The sequence below is a fragment of the Malaya genurostris genome, chromosome 3 (assembly GCF_030247185.1).
Source record: "Malaya genurostris strain Urasoe2022 chromosome 3, Malgen_1.1, whole genome shotgun sequence".
Classification (NCBI taxonomy): domain Eukaryota; kingdom Metazoa; phylum Arthropoda; class Insecta; order Diptera; family Culicidae; genus Malaya; species Malaya genurostris.
Genome location: NC_080572.1, coordinates 287,343,315 through 287,356,930, shown reverse-complemented (window position 1 = coordinate 287,356,930; position 13,616 = coordinate 287,343,315). Strand labels below are relative to the sequence as shown.

The 13,616-nt window shown below is 35.5% G+C and overlaps 1 non-coding gene across 1 annotated transcript; it reads right to left on the bottom strand.

The window, feature by feature from the left end:
• Positions 1-6,851: 6,851 nt before the first annotated feature.
• Trnav-cac (transfer RNA valine (anticodon CAC)) lies at positions 6,852-6,924 on the bottom strand. The gene has a single exon. It is a non-coding gene; the product is annotated as a tRNA-Val (tRNA).
• Between the last annotated feature and the right edge of the window lie 6,692 nt (positions 6,925-13,616).

Genomic DNA, 13,616 nt, shown 5'->3' with positions numbered 1-13,616 from the left:
TTAAATACGTGTGTAATAATATTAGCGGAACGGAAGTGTGCCCCGGCACTGAACCGTACCGTAGAGGTGTAAATGGGCCTTAACGGTAATCTTATCAGAGGATAAAACAATATCTTTATAACTCAATATGAATTTAGCAATTATATTTCCCTTTCTCAAATACAAAGCAGCCGAATTCGTGACGAAAAATAACAACATAACACATAATAACACTAAGCATTACAATCTCAAATTTAAAATACCCGTGGATAAGGAAGACAATGCCATTGATCTTTCCCCGTACTTCGAAAATTGCTTCATTCAAAAACACGAAGGCCAAAGGGTCGCATGCCAATACGCTCTAAAGCATACCCATTTCTTCAAACTCTACGAAAAAACTGACAATTCGGAAAATCGTTTTTTACACTTTCTTGTAGATTCACATTTCAAAAATATCGATCGACAATTCAGTGCAAGTTACCAAAAATATTTTTTTGCTTATATTTTGTGAAAAAAAATTAAACTCGTTTTTTTGAAAACCATTTTTTCAAACTCCGTGAACATAATCCTGCCAAATCTACTGAACCGATTCTTTTCAAACTTGGATCATACTTATTTGGTATAAACTGCCTTCCGCCTACGTTTTTGAAATTTTTCCATTTTCATATTATGGTAGTTTTTCACCTAAAAATTGGGGGAAATTCGCGTTTTTTGCTTAAATATGCCACGAGCTGTTAAAAATCAAAATAATAATTTGAGAACGACGGAGTTTCAAGAAATAACTCGTAGTTTAAGCAAATATAAGAATATTTTTGATTTAAGATAATTCTACGCAGAGTTATCGTGTTCACTGTGCTTTGGGAAATGCTCTGTTACCGTCTTATTTTTCGATATTATGTTAATATACGGAAATTTAACTAAATAATTTTTAAATTATGCTTTGTGATGTAAAAACAAGTTTGAATAAATTTGCTTAAACTGTTTCCCCGTAGAAAATTACGAAAAAAGTGTTTTTTGATTCAATTTATCCGTTACTGCTCGCTTAAAATTATGTTCGTATATCTCGTTTTGTGCTTTTCAGTGCAGATTAGTGGTTTCTGCATCTGTTATTTTTTAATTTGCCACCTACTTGACGAAAAATATTTGTGATGGTTGTGAGTAAAAATTCTGTATATTGTAACTGGGGAAAATAATTTGTGGCTAATTTATGTTTGTAAATTCATAGTTACCCTGAAGATGAAGGAATAAACCTTCGAAACGTTGGCCGTTAACGTGAAATAAATATTTTAAAAGCAACAAATGACCAGAATAGCCATCTTTCAATTCAGTTGTCGTTGTTAATTTTGTGTTGCACGTTATTCTACTTTTCACCTTTTTTGTTATCATTTATATCAGTGTTTCCCAAACTTTGTTGGTCGAATGCCCATTTTTGATATAGAAAAGGTTTAGAAAATCCCAAAATTTCGAGTAACCAGTCGCTTCGGAAGCTCTATGCAACGACTAAAGACTAGACACACTCATTCACACTCGCCCGGCTTAGTACCCGGCTCGAAACGAATCCGGACAAGTGTGAATACACACATTAAATACGTGTGTAATAATATTAGCGGAACGGAAGTGTGCCCCGGCACTGAACCGTACCGTAGAGGTGTAAATGCTACTGTAGTACAAGTGAAAAAAATGTAAATCCTTATATGAATTGATTTGTATTTTTGCTATTAACTTGTGTTAAAAATGTGAAGTAGAGCGAAAAGGTGAAAAAAAATTAAAGGGTTGTATGCAAGACACGACTGAGCACGATTACATTAAAAATGAAATAATTCTAAGGTATCCATAATAAACACAAAAATAAAGATGATGGCAAAAAACGGCAATTTTCCTAACAGCTCTGCGCACTCAATGTTGTTAACTATTATATCGAATATCAGGAGCCGCTGCAAGACCTGTCTCCGGCTTTCCAGGGGAGATTAACGGGATCCGACCAAGGCAGTAGACGTAGTGCGTATCGTATGAAGCTCCTTTGCACGCGTTCAATTCTTCTAATAAGAACACTATGGAACGGTGCCCATACCGGAACGGCATATTCTAAAATACTGCGAACAACTGAACAGTACAAAGTTTTCAGGCAATAGATGTCTTCGAACGACTGTATATTCCGACGGATGAAACCCAACATGGAAAAGGCCTTCGCGGTGATTAGTGCGACGTGTTCCGAGAAGCGTAGTTTGTTATCCAAATAGACTCCAAGATACTTTATTATAGTGACTCGTTCAATACTTGTAAACGAGAAAATGTGACAGCATTACATTTACGAATGTTGATCTCCATGCCATTGATTTTACACCAGTCGATAAGTGTTTTGTCAGATTGCAGTGCGTAATAATCCAGTGTAGATATAATACTGCGGAAAATCTTCAAATCGTCCGCGTATATTAATTTTGGGGATTTTATCACCTTGCAGAGATCGTTGATGAATAGAACGAATATTAACGGACCAAGATGGCTTCCTTGGGGTACGCCCGAAGATATATCGAACGATGACGATGTTATGTTTCCTGTACGTACGAAAGCGCTGCGTCCAGTCAAATATGTCCAAATCCACTGAGTAAGCCAATCTGTAAATCCGAGTTTTTTTAATTTTTCAACAGCAAGACGGTGAGGGACTTTGTCGAATGCTTTTGATAAGTCGACGTAGATGGCATCCACTTGCTACTGTTTCTGCATTTTCTCGATTAAACTCGAAACGTAGCACATCAAATTTGTTGTTGTAGAACGTTTTCTTACAAAACCGTGTTGCTCTTCGGCGATTATGTGATGAACAGAGTCATATATCTGGCATCATGAACCATGCCTTAAAGTCTGGATCTCTTCTGAGAGATAGTTCATTGTGTTTAGGAACATTTAATGAAAAACAAGCACCTATGATTATCATCATAACACAACTTTATACTGTATCTATTTGCGCGCCACCACGTTGTTAGTATGTAAATGGAGATTTCTGTAAGCACACTACCCGTTGACAAATTAAAACATTTTTAGACTTTTTCAAATCAAGTTAAATGAGAAAAATCCACCAACAAATCACCGAAATACAAGCGCTTCAAATTAGGTTCGAAAAATCTATCGTCGATCAAGAATCAAGATAAGCCATGGGTAAACTAAAGCACAGAAATGTATTCGGGCGAATATTAATAGATTTTCTTTTGTGCTATAGTTCATACTGAGCAAATCGGACGAGAGTTTGACATCATTCACTGAGACTGTCATTGGCTCGTGAAAACATAGGTCAGTTCAAACCAATCTTTCAATGGTATGCAATTGAAATGTTTAAATCACGTTACCGCATAAGTTTAAGTTAATTGTTTTCGAATCGATTAGTAGTTAAATTATATAAATTCATCAACAAATTACTGAGTTATAAGCGTTCAAAATTTTGACAGAAAAAGGTTACGCAGTTAGTTTTGCATTTTTTTAAATTGACACCTAGCCTCGTACAGTGAAGAGTTAGCAAAAGCGACAATCCAACTAGCGAACGCATATACAATCTAGTCATCACTCACTGGACGAGCTACTTGTTTCATTCACAGTTAAGCATCAACTAAAATCAAGAAATGATTTGCAGCATATATTTATAGATTCCTCTTTGAACTACGCAGAATGATGCGGTGTTTTTATGCATGACGCAAAGCCTCCTAAGCCGAACAAGAAAATGACGTCAATTTATTCAGCTGGGATTGGTGGATGAAAACATAGGTCAATTCTAACCATTTTTTTAATAGTATGCTATTGAAATACTGAAACAACGTTGTCATACATGTTTAAGTTAAAAGTTTCCGAATCGATTGGTTGTTAAATTATGTCAATCCATCAACAAATGACTGAGTTATTAACGTTCAAAATTATGACACAAAAAGGTTACGCGGCTATTTTTGAAACTTTTAATTGATACCCGGCCCCGTATAGTGAAGAGTAAGGCATTTTTAATGCCAAAACAGATTTCTCCCCATTTCTTCAAGGTTAAAATAAAATATTGATTCAATATCTTATCGAGGAAACATTGGGTAAGAAAAATAAGTAAGATTACAAGGAGGAGACTAAAACTACCATACCGACCGTGCACAGTCAGATCATTTTCCAAGATCTTTTCTACCGTCTTCTTAGTTATGTTTTATTACATCCACAATAGTTCCGTTGGCAGAACGATTTCCTGAGGTTAGAGAAGGTGAAGCATGAATAACTATCAGTTAATTTCCTTTCACCAGTCTTTTGTTTTTAATCTGACTTTCCGTTGGGTAACAGAAAAAAATTCTTCTTTCGGTGTATTTTTTTTTCTGGCATATATGAAAAAGTGCGTATTTCTCTTAGGTGGTTTTCCAAAAGTGTTATGTAGAATTGAAACAGAAACAACCATAAGTTTCATACAACCATTTAGTTTAAGCAACTAATTTTACATTTATTCAATCATCCGAACAAAAAACGGCAAACCGCCATTAATTCAAATTTGCAAATTCGTTGGTGATGAAAACATTTATTATTTTTACGTTTCGTCTTTGACTCATCAGTGCAGAGCAGTTCAAATTGAACTGCTTAGTGCTAAACTCGACAGTTCAATTTGAACCGCTAAGCAGACGTAAATTTATTAACCGTGTTCAATTCGGGTTCTGGTTTTACTTCTTGTGCGAGAGAAAAAACAAATAATGACACAAGTTTAAGTGTCGGAATGTGCATGATTGTGTTTATCAATTTGGTTAATATTTGATTCTTTGATTGTTAGAAAAACTCACAAATCTTCCAACTAAGTAATAATTATGCGTAACTGCATTGAATCTTTATTTGACAGCAAATGGAGAAGGAATCGCAATAAAAATTTTTGTAGCAATGTATTATAGGATGGAACTGCTGGTTCCAATTTAAAATATCGTTAAATCTCAAGATAAGGTCCTTCGGATGAAATTTTAAATGAGCGCAGTATTCCGCAGTAGATCTTTTGCCTGTCATTTTGCGAGATACGCGGAATGTGTAAACTTCCGGCGTCTCATATTGAGTTTAAACTTCAACAGTTTGCATGCGAAACTTTTAAAATTGATCGCGTTTTAATTGCAAAATGTCTTAAATGAAACTAGAGTACAAATTTGTTGAGTACGCTATATCGCATTCGACCTCAACAAACATCATTTCTACTGTTTGATTTTGACATTTGTTTCTCGGTTGTGGAAATGGCATGTAAGCAAGAGTCAAAATTTTGCTTGTGTATCACGAAAATCCGTACTACTCCCCCGCCAAGTTGTCGAAATTGATGAATGTTTCCCCCATTAACGGTTCCTAAGGCGAAAAAGGTATTCGAAGATCGTTTGTCTACAACTAGTAAGCCCAGAGCGGAAAGGAATCGAACCATTACTGTTATTTTGCCTACAATTCCACTGGACATGCTCAGCATTTAAGTTCCCTATTACGAAAAATTTCGATCGATATCTTGTGAGTTTTTGCAAATCGCCTTTAAAGAAATTTAATTGTTCGCCGGTGCATTGGAATGGCAAATATGCTCCAGCGGAATTCCATCTTTAGCATTCATGAAATGTGACCTACAACCGTGTATGGAACTAAAAAGCTATCAGGTTTACGATATGCAAAAATGTGTTGACTCTGAATCGTACGATAAGGAAACCAAGTAGGTTGTTCTCACCTCAGATTTTAAACAGGAATATTCTCCGGTTATTGGAAGATAAAGTTGAGCTGTCAAATCATCATTAAAAAAAATCGGTTTCTTTTTCTCAAGCAGTATAAGTGTTCTAAGGCATGAATCCTCTCAAGACGCTGTAACTCCACTGAAAAGAGATATGAGAGGACATTTTCAAGCGCAATGAGCATTTATGAACTTTCCTTTCCTTGTCCAAATTCGAGAGGGTTGTTTCCACGTATGAAGAACATTAATTTTTCCCAATAAAAATTAATCATTTACTCCTTCAAACCAAACACTAAGATAATCAAAGTCACGTGCTCGTTCGATTAGAACCAATTTTTCAAATCGTTCCCATCTTCAAAAATGTGACACCGACCCCGGACCAGAGAGCGAGAGAGAGAGGAAGAACCATAATCCAAACCATTTATCATATCCCTCGGCTTCTTCTATTTTTTCTTTCTTCCCAACGGCGACGTACGGCACGGTCCCCTTCAAAAATAAACCACAAACACATAAGGCAACAGCGACGGTGGTTGGGTTCGACTTTCACTCTATCGTTCGTTCTTCGTTCGACACCAATAATATTGCCAACCAGCCTGGTCCGTCGTCACCCACCACCAAATCGTGACGCAACACAACACCAAATATCACATTGACTCAAGGCTTCGCGCCATCAAGGCGACACCGGCCATCAAAGTGTTATGGGGAACTTGCGGTACGACTCCCAGCGGGCACGTTCGGAGTTCGGCTACGGTTCGTTCGGGAGGGGAGCACGGAAAGTGCGCGTAATAATTATCATACACAATGCGATGGTAGGCAGCAGTAGCAGCAGGAGAAAACGCTGATCCTTAGCGCCGAGACCCTCCCGGAAACTGTTCGGCAGAATAAATCATTACACCCTCGATAGTATGGCAATAAGCCGAGCGAGCCGCAACAGATTCGGTAGTCTTTTCGAGCCGAGGAAACATTATTGATTGCTTCAGCCTGAAAGTGCAGAACAATGGATGGTGGAGATTTTTGGTTAGTTGGGAAAGTGCGATGCAGAGACAATTCCTTTTAAGGGACCGGAATATTTTAACAATAAGGAACATATTGATAAAAATTGAGGGAAATATGATTTAAAAAAAATAAAGATTAAAATGCTCAAAGTAAATACTTGAAAATCAGCTGTAGATATAAAGTAATAAAATACTGTTCCCGCCCGGGTTCGAACCGGGGACCTTCTGCGTGTGAAGCAGACGTGATAACCACTACACTACGGAAACTTGAAGTTAGGTAGATTCTAATAAAACTCGTACGATTTGTTTCAATCAACGAGTTAAGGCGCGTTTCGACTGTTAACAATATTGTAGGTAAGCGATATGCCAACATTTATCCACTGTTTAACGTTTATTATTTTCGAATAATTCTACACTACTGGAGTTGTCAGTTTTTTTTTGTAATAATTACAATTTTCAGATTTAAATTTAAAAGCTGTCATAAATTACGCATCTAAAGCTACAGAACACCCCTGCTCTGAGCATAAAAACGATATTGGCATTACTAAAGGCGTTGCAATCGTTTACTGCTGGAAAATCGTAGTAGGCAATGAAACGGGCGCACTAAAAAACTGACAATTCAAGTGGATTACTTATGAATAACGCTCTCTTCTTATTCATTGTCGTTCTAGCTTGGCAGAACTAAAACTGACCCGGGTTAGTTTCATCAAACAAACACTTTTCACGGAACTGTGTTTGATTTGCACTTAGCAACAGGGGTTTATAGTAAACCTGACATAAAAATCAGATTCAAAACTGACTCGACTTTCAATTTAACAACGTTGAAACTATAGGTTCGAAACTAGCTTCAAACAAACGGTTTGACAGCAGTTAAGATGAAAACTGGGTTAGGTTTTGCACCAAGCGAAAACGACAAAAGGAATACAGGATTTTTTTTAAACAAATGTCCTATTAGTAATTTTATTTACCGTGGGATTCTCCTGCGATGCAACTTTGGCAGTTATTTTGTAGAAAATTTTGTAGTTGTAGCTACTTTTCATTAATGCAATGACCCACATTTTCGAGTAAAACATATAAATAAATACACTAGAAAATTTGCTATTTCTGCGTATGGAAGGTATTTCATAACTTTCTCTTACACTGAAATAAGCGATCCGCGGCAGAGGAATACCTCTACTATTTTCGAAAACAGGCTTTTTGGCATAACCTAAAATTGCTTGAAGCCAATTTCGATTCTAGTATCAACGCCATTGATTCCTATATTGGGTTCGCTCACATCACCGCTTACAAGCTTGTGAATAGCTTTCTTTTCATGAAATGTTTCATATCGAATCCTTATACAAATACAAATACTAGAGATTTAAGTATCAAAATATATCGTTTACATACGTTTACATACATATGGGTTGATCTATTTAAGATCTACGACTAAACCATGTCAATCGCAACGCTGAGATCTAGTTCTATTTTTCGAGCTCAACTTTGAAACAGATTTAAAACTGTTCGACGAATTTGTTTCTAATTATTGAGAATACATTAACAGACAAATGTAGAACAGTTTTTCAATCTTCGCGTCGAGATCATGACAGTTTTAAATTATACGACAACCTGTCATTTCAGAACATATATCCATCACAGCGTTGCGAATAGCCTAAGGGCCGTGCCAGAGTGCCTGCGTAAAACGTAGCGTTGCGTAAAGCGAGTCACCGCGCGTGCACGCGCGAACACTCTATGCACCTGCAACCTTATGCAAATCGCTAGCATGTTTCTGAGAAAGCGTTTTTCAATGCGGCACGCGAACTATAATAGTAAGCTGATATTTTTCTCATGTTATTTAATGATTTGGACTCGGTGAATTGTCAATTATTAAAATGAATTTGGATTCAGAAGTTTTGATAAGTGAGATCTTCTAGGAGGCAGACAGGAAATTTAAAGCGAAATTCGTCAGAGGGATCAAGTGGTCATGATATTATCAATGCAAGTAATGAACAGCTTAATACCTTTGAATCTGCAAGAGTTTCCGAGGATGATGCAGATTGCATAGCGTCGACTCCTGTAAAAAAAGTCGAGAAAGATGATAGACTGCCGTAGTTCATCACAATCGAAAAAACAACAAGGATCAGCCCCATGGGGTTGTTCGTGCCATTGATGTGGAACAAGGCACCCAAAATTTCTAATGATGTACAATACAACAGTTCAATCAATCGTCATACTTTCGAATCCGCAATTGCACGAGAGTCTGCTTAGATTGATCTTTATTAGGAACCAACACAGAACACTTGAGCTCAGAATATAGAATTTTAGATTTGTATTTGTTTTGTAGCCGACCGAAATTACATCAATATTCCAAGTGTATGCAATTATAGATTTGTACATACTTGCGATACGGATTTCGATATTCAAGCATTTCTTCGCCAAGCTTGTGTTCAAGTTTTGTATGCAAGAAGTTACTTTCATAGCGTTAAGTTTCTCTACCATTCTGCGATTTCGGTTGAAGCGATAAAGTTTTATTCATTATCCATCGAGTTCATCTCATATAAATTAGAAATTAATCTTAAGCACTCAAAATTTACCCTGGAGTAGTTGTCAATTACTCAGGCGAAACGACATAACATGGAATTTCATCTGAGCTTTCATGACACAAGATCAGAGCATACCAATTAAAGCTTCAAATCGTTTTATGGAACTTTTTGTCTTGCTGTCTAGCAACAACCTACCTCTAGCTTGCTACGCGTAGGACTGAATCGTTGACTATAATTTTGATTCTATTTATAGATTCGCGTGCTTCCAACAGCTTCACTTTTACATCGATTGACCAATCAGAACGATGCTTTCTCTTAGATATAGCGCTTACATCTTCAAAACCGTCGTCTATGGCAGGGAAATCCGATATGCCGGAAATTTTTAACAGACAAAATGGGACACTGCTTGCTACTAATCAAAATTTCAATCATTTATAATTGAAAATACGTGGCTCGATACATTCAAATCGAATCTTAGAAATATTTCCAATCGAATAATGAAATAATATTCTCACATGAAATAAGCTTCTCACACGGAGATATCGGAGATTTTATAAAGTTAGTCCAAACTTTTACCATTTTCTTGTTAACTCTGCTCAGCAAATAATCAAATGTAGGGATTGTCATGCGCATATACAAATAAAATTTCTCCGGATGCTCCCCGAGTTGAGGATATAAATGATGGAATTCACCGTAAATTTTCCCATCTCGGTTTATCGGGTAAATGCCGTAAGCTTTTTCGTTCCCGAAAATAAAATCTCAAACAGTTTCCGAAATAAAGTATTGTTCGTCTGAGGAATCCATACTAGAGCAAAAAATATTTGAACTGACATTTGTTCCGCGCTCACTCTGACAGGGACGTCAAGTATTATTACAATTTGTCCAGAGAGTGCTTAAGGAAAACGAATGGTTCGGACACGACTCGTTAAATATGGTTTGACGCATTTCAGCAAAGTTATGTTTCTTTGCAATTTCGATGAGATTTGTTCCACACTAAAGAGCTGTAATTTGAAACCGCTTGATAATGACGACAACTAACCTCAACTAAAAAAAAAACAAATAAACTAAGAACAAAATTCTAAAAAAAAACATTGCTTCTATTTCGATTAAGCTTCCTATTGATGTGCGTTTAATTCTTACATTTAAACGGAATTACCGAGCATTTACGTTCAAGGAATCCACACTTTTTTATGAAGATATGTTATATGTTACACTTTTAAAAATATTTGTTGTTGTTTAGCTCTTGAAAAACGTTTTTCCATACAATTTGCCTTATTTACATTTATAATACTTTTAAAATATTCTGCATGAAATAATTGCTTTTCTCCGATAGTTTCGTGCACCTGACTTGACATCCGAGCTGAACTTCATCTCTGAACCCATCTACGCCACTGATACTACAAAGGGGAATTTCATGTTATGAACAATTCCAGAGATAACCAGAACTAGGATCGACTTGCTTCGATCCTAGTTCTGGTTATCTCTATTCCAGAGGGTTAAACTAGGATCGACTTGCTTCGAGTTGGATGAAACTCTGCACACGTGTTCTCCCAATATCAATTGCCGAATTACAACAATGCGAAATCAATTCAAGCTAAAATACAATCGCCCTTTTTATAAAAATCTGTTTTGAGTCCAATATAACCCTACAAAGCAAATGGGTTGCTTTGTAGGGTTATATTGGACTCAAAACAGATTTTTTGAAAAGCGAATGTAATTCACGATGTTTTTTTTAATTGTTGTATTTCGGAAATTGATACAATTTCAACTAGTCGACATTCAAGTGATAGCATAACCTTTCTAGACCACCAATGGAAACCAACACACTGACTATAATGCAATTCATGTCTATTGAAGCCAACTTTAGTTGTCATTTAGCGGCACACCTATTTCAGGAACATAACCTAGCATTTGAACATATATGCCAGTAGTTACTGTAACAAGTTTTTACTCGATACGTCAGGAAAGACATTGGACTTCGGTGCAAACATTATAAACGGAAACTTCACGTTTGCTTCGCGTTTTATTTTGAACTGCACGTTGGCATAACCGTTCAGCATGTACTGTTATGGACTGACGGCTCGAAAACGAGAAGTAAAGCAAACGAATTGATTTTTTTTCAGGGATTCAAGTTCTAATATTCAATTGAATACTAGAAAATAAATTTACAGGTCGGAAGTAACAATACCGTAGGTAATAAACAAAATTGCTTTGTTGGGTAGTATATTAGAACTTTTTATTGGAGTATTTTCTTTAACTGATAGTTTTAAAACGAAATTACTAGAGAACTGAAACTTGAACTTTTTTCAAAATTTTTTGTAGTGTCGGAAAATAACTATAGAACTGTCAAAAATAATCATGCTCTCGAGCAGGGTTTATTGTTGATAACGAGTTTTATAACGAACAATTCACAGCTTTAGTAACCTTTCACCTAGAATTAGTCATTCTTGAGCTATTTCAACACAATCAGGTGAATTGATCTTCAAAAGTCATACAAAATTATGATTCTCAGACCTAAATAATATAAATCTATTTCATCAGTTAGTCTTATGATATAGAGGGGAAATTCTTCAAGACGTTTACTCAAGATATTCATAAGATAGTCTTATGAAATTCACAAAAATGTTAGAATGAATTTCATTGCTCACGTTTTATGATAATCATTTTATGAATATTGTATATTTTGTTCTGTAAATATTTTCATTCTAAAAACTAGTCACATCACATATATTTCCAATTTTTAATTATTAATTAATAATTTTTAATTATTATTAATTCTGACTGTCTGTAACCGAAAAGTTCGGATCCGAACTTCCTTTCTCATTCGTTTTTTGCCAATGATGAAATCATGACGCAAATATTTACATCATCACATTAGAGACCCTTAATTAAATATATAATTCGAATAATTATACCATATTTTGAAAACAATTAAGAAAATTATAAGACTGTTTATGAAAATTTTTACTTTTCAATGAAATTTATTTCTAATTTGTTCACAAACCCGGGTCTTCTTAAACACATAATTGCTTTTTCTCAGTGCATGAAATGGAGTCACTCGGAAACATACACACTGGAAAAAGTTGAATGCTTTATAAAGAAAATTAGTTTCACATTTGCTGTTAAATTGATTTGAGTGAATCGGAAGTGAAGAAATTTCGCCGGTAAAATTTTGTAAGCATTTATCGAGCTGTGAGTTTCAGATGAAAAATAGCGATTTAAGCCATATAAATTCAAGATTGTTTTTATGCAGAGATCACTTAAAAAAGCATATTAAAATTAAAAAGCATATAAAAATAGTTCATAAAACATCGGGATCTGGTGTTATTTCGAGGAAAATTTTCTTCGAAAAATAGCGACCTTGGCACTTGGAAAAAATTTTGAGATTTCCTAAATTGAAAATTTGAAATGAAATGTCGAGATCTGGTGTTATTTCGAAAACATCTTTTATTTTGAAAAAAAAAATCCCAGAGTGTCGACTTAAAACTTTTTTTTGCGAGACACTACACACTAGACCTCAAAGTTCGGTACATTTCTAAGATGAAAAAAGAAAACAGTAAAATTTTGAAGATTCACATAAAAAGTCGCATAAAAAATCAGTACGAAAACCACATAAAAGGAGACTTGAGTGTAATATGATTGCATAGATTGAATACCATAAATTTAAGTGATTCTTTAGATCAAATACACTGAGGTCTTCTAGCGCGGTTTTTTATGCGAATTTTTGAAGCTACGCGATTTTTTTTGCGATTCCAGTTCAAACATTTCGAAAACGGCTACTTCTAGGAGGAAGGTCACCACGTGTAAATTTCTTGTATTTGATCTGTAGAATCACATTCTGTTGCCTTTAGTCACTATTTTCGATCAGAAGCTGAAAGATAGAAAAATGTCCAAAAATTATTTCAGTTGTAATCTCTCTTCCCTTTACAATTGACAATTGGTCCGAAGAGGCGAATACCTTAAGGTTAAAACCTCCATAATCGAAACAAAATAAAATTGACACTGAGCACATTAAAAAAAAACAGATGTGTATTTTAAGTTTAAACTAATGTTTTCGATAGAAATTTTATTGGATGTTAGTTTAATTCGATTTTAACGAATAATTTTTCAATTCTAGAAAAAGCACTCGATTTTTTCTTCTCAGTGTATGTCTTTTTAGTTTTTGCCTTTCTCATATAGAAGGGCTATACAATCACTGCAAAAATCGACTTGTGAACCGAGGCCCGGAGGGCCGATTATCATATACCAATCAACTCAGCTCGACGAGCTGAGCAAATGTCTGTTTGTATGTGTGTGTGTGTGCGACAAATATGGTCACTCACTTTTCTCAAAAAAGGCTAAACCGATTTTCACAAACTTAGGTTCAAATCAAAGGTCTTATGGTCTCATACAAAGTACCTGAATATCATTTAGATGCGATTTCTGGTTCCAGAATTA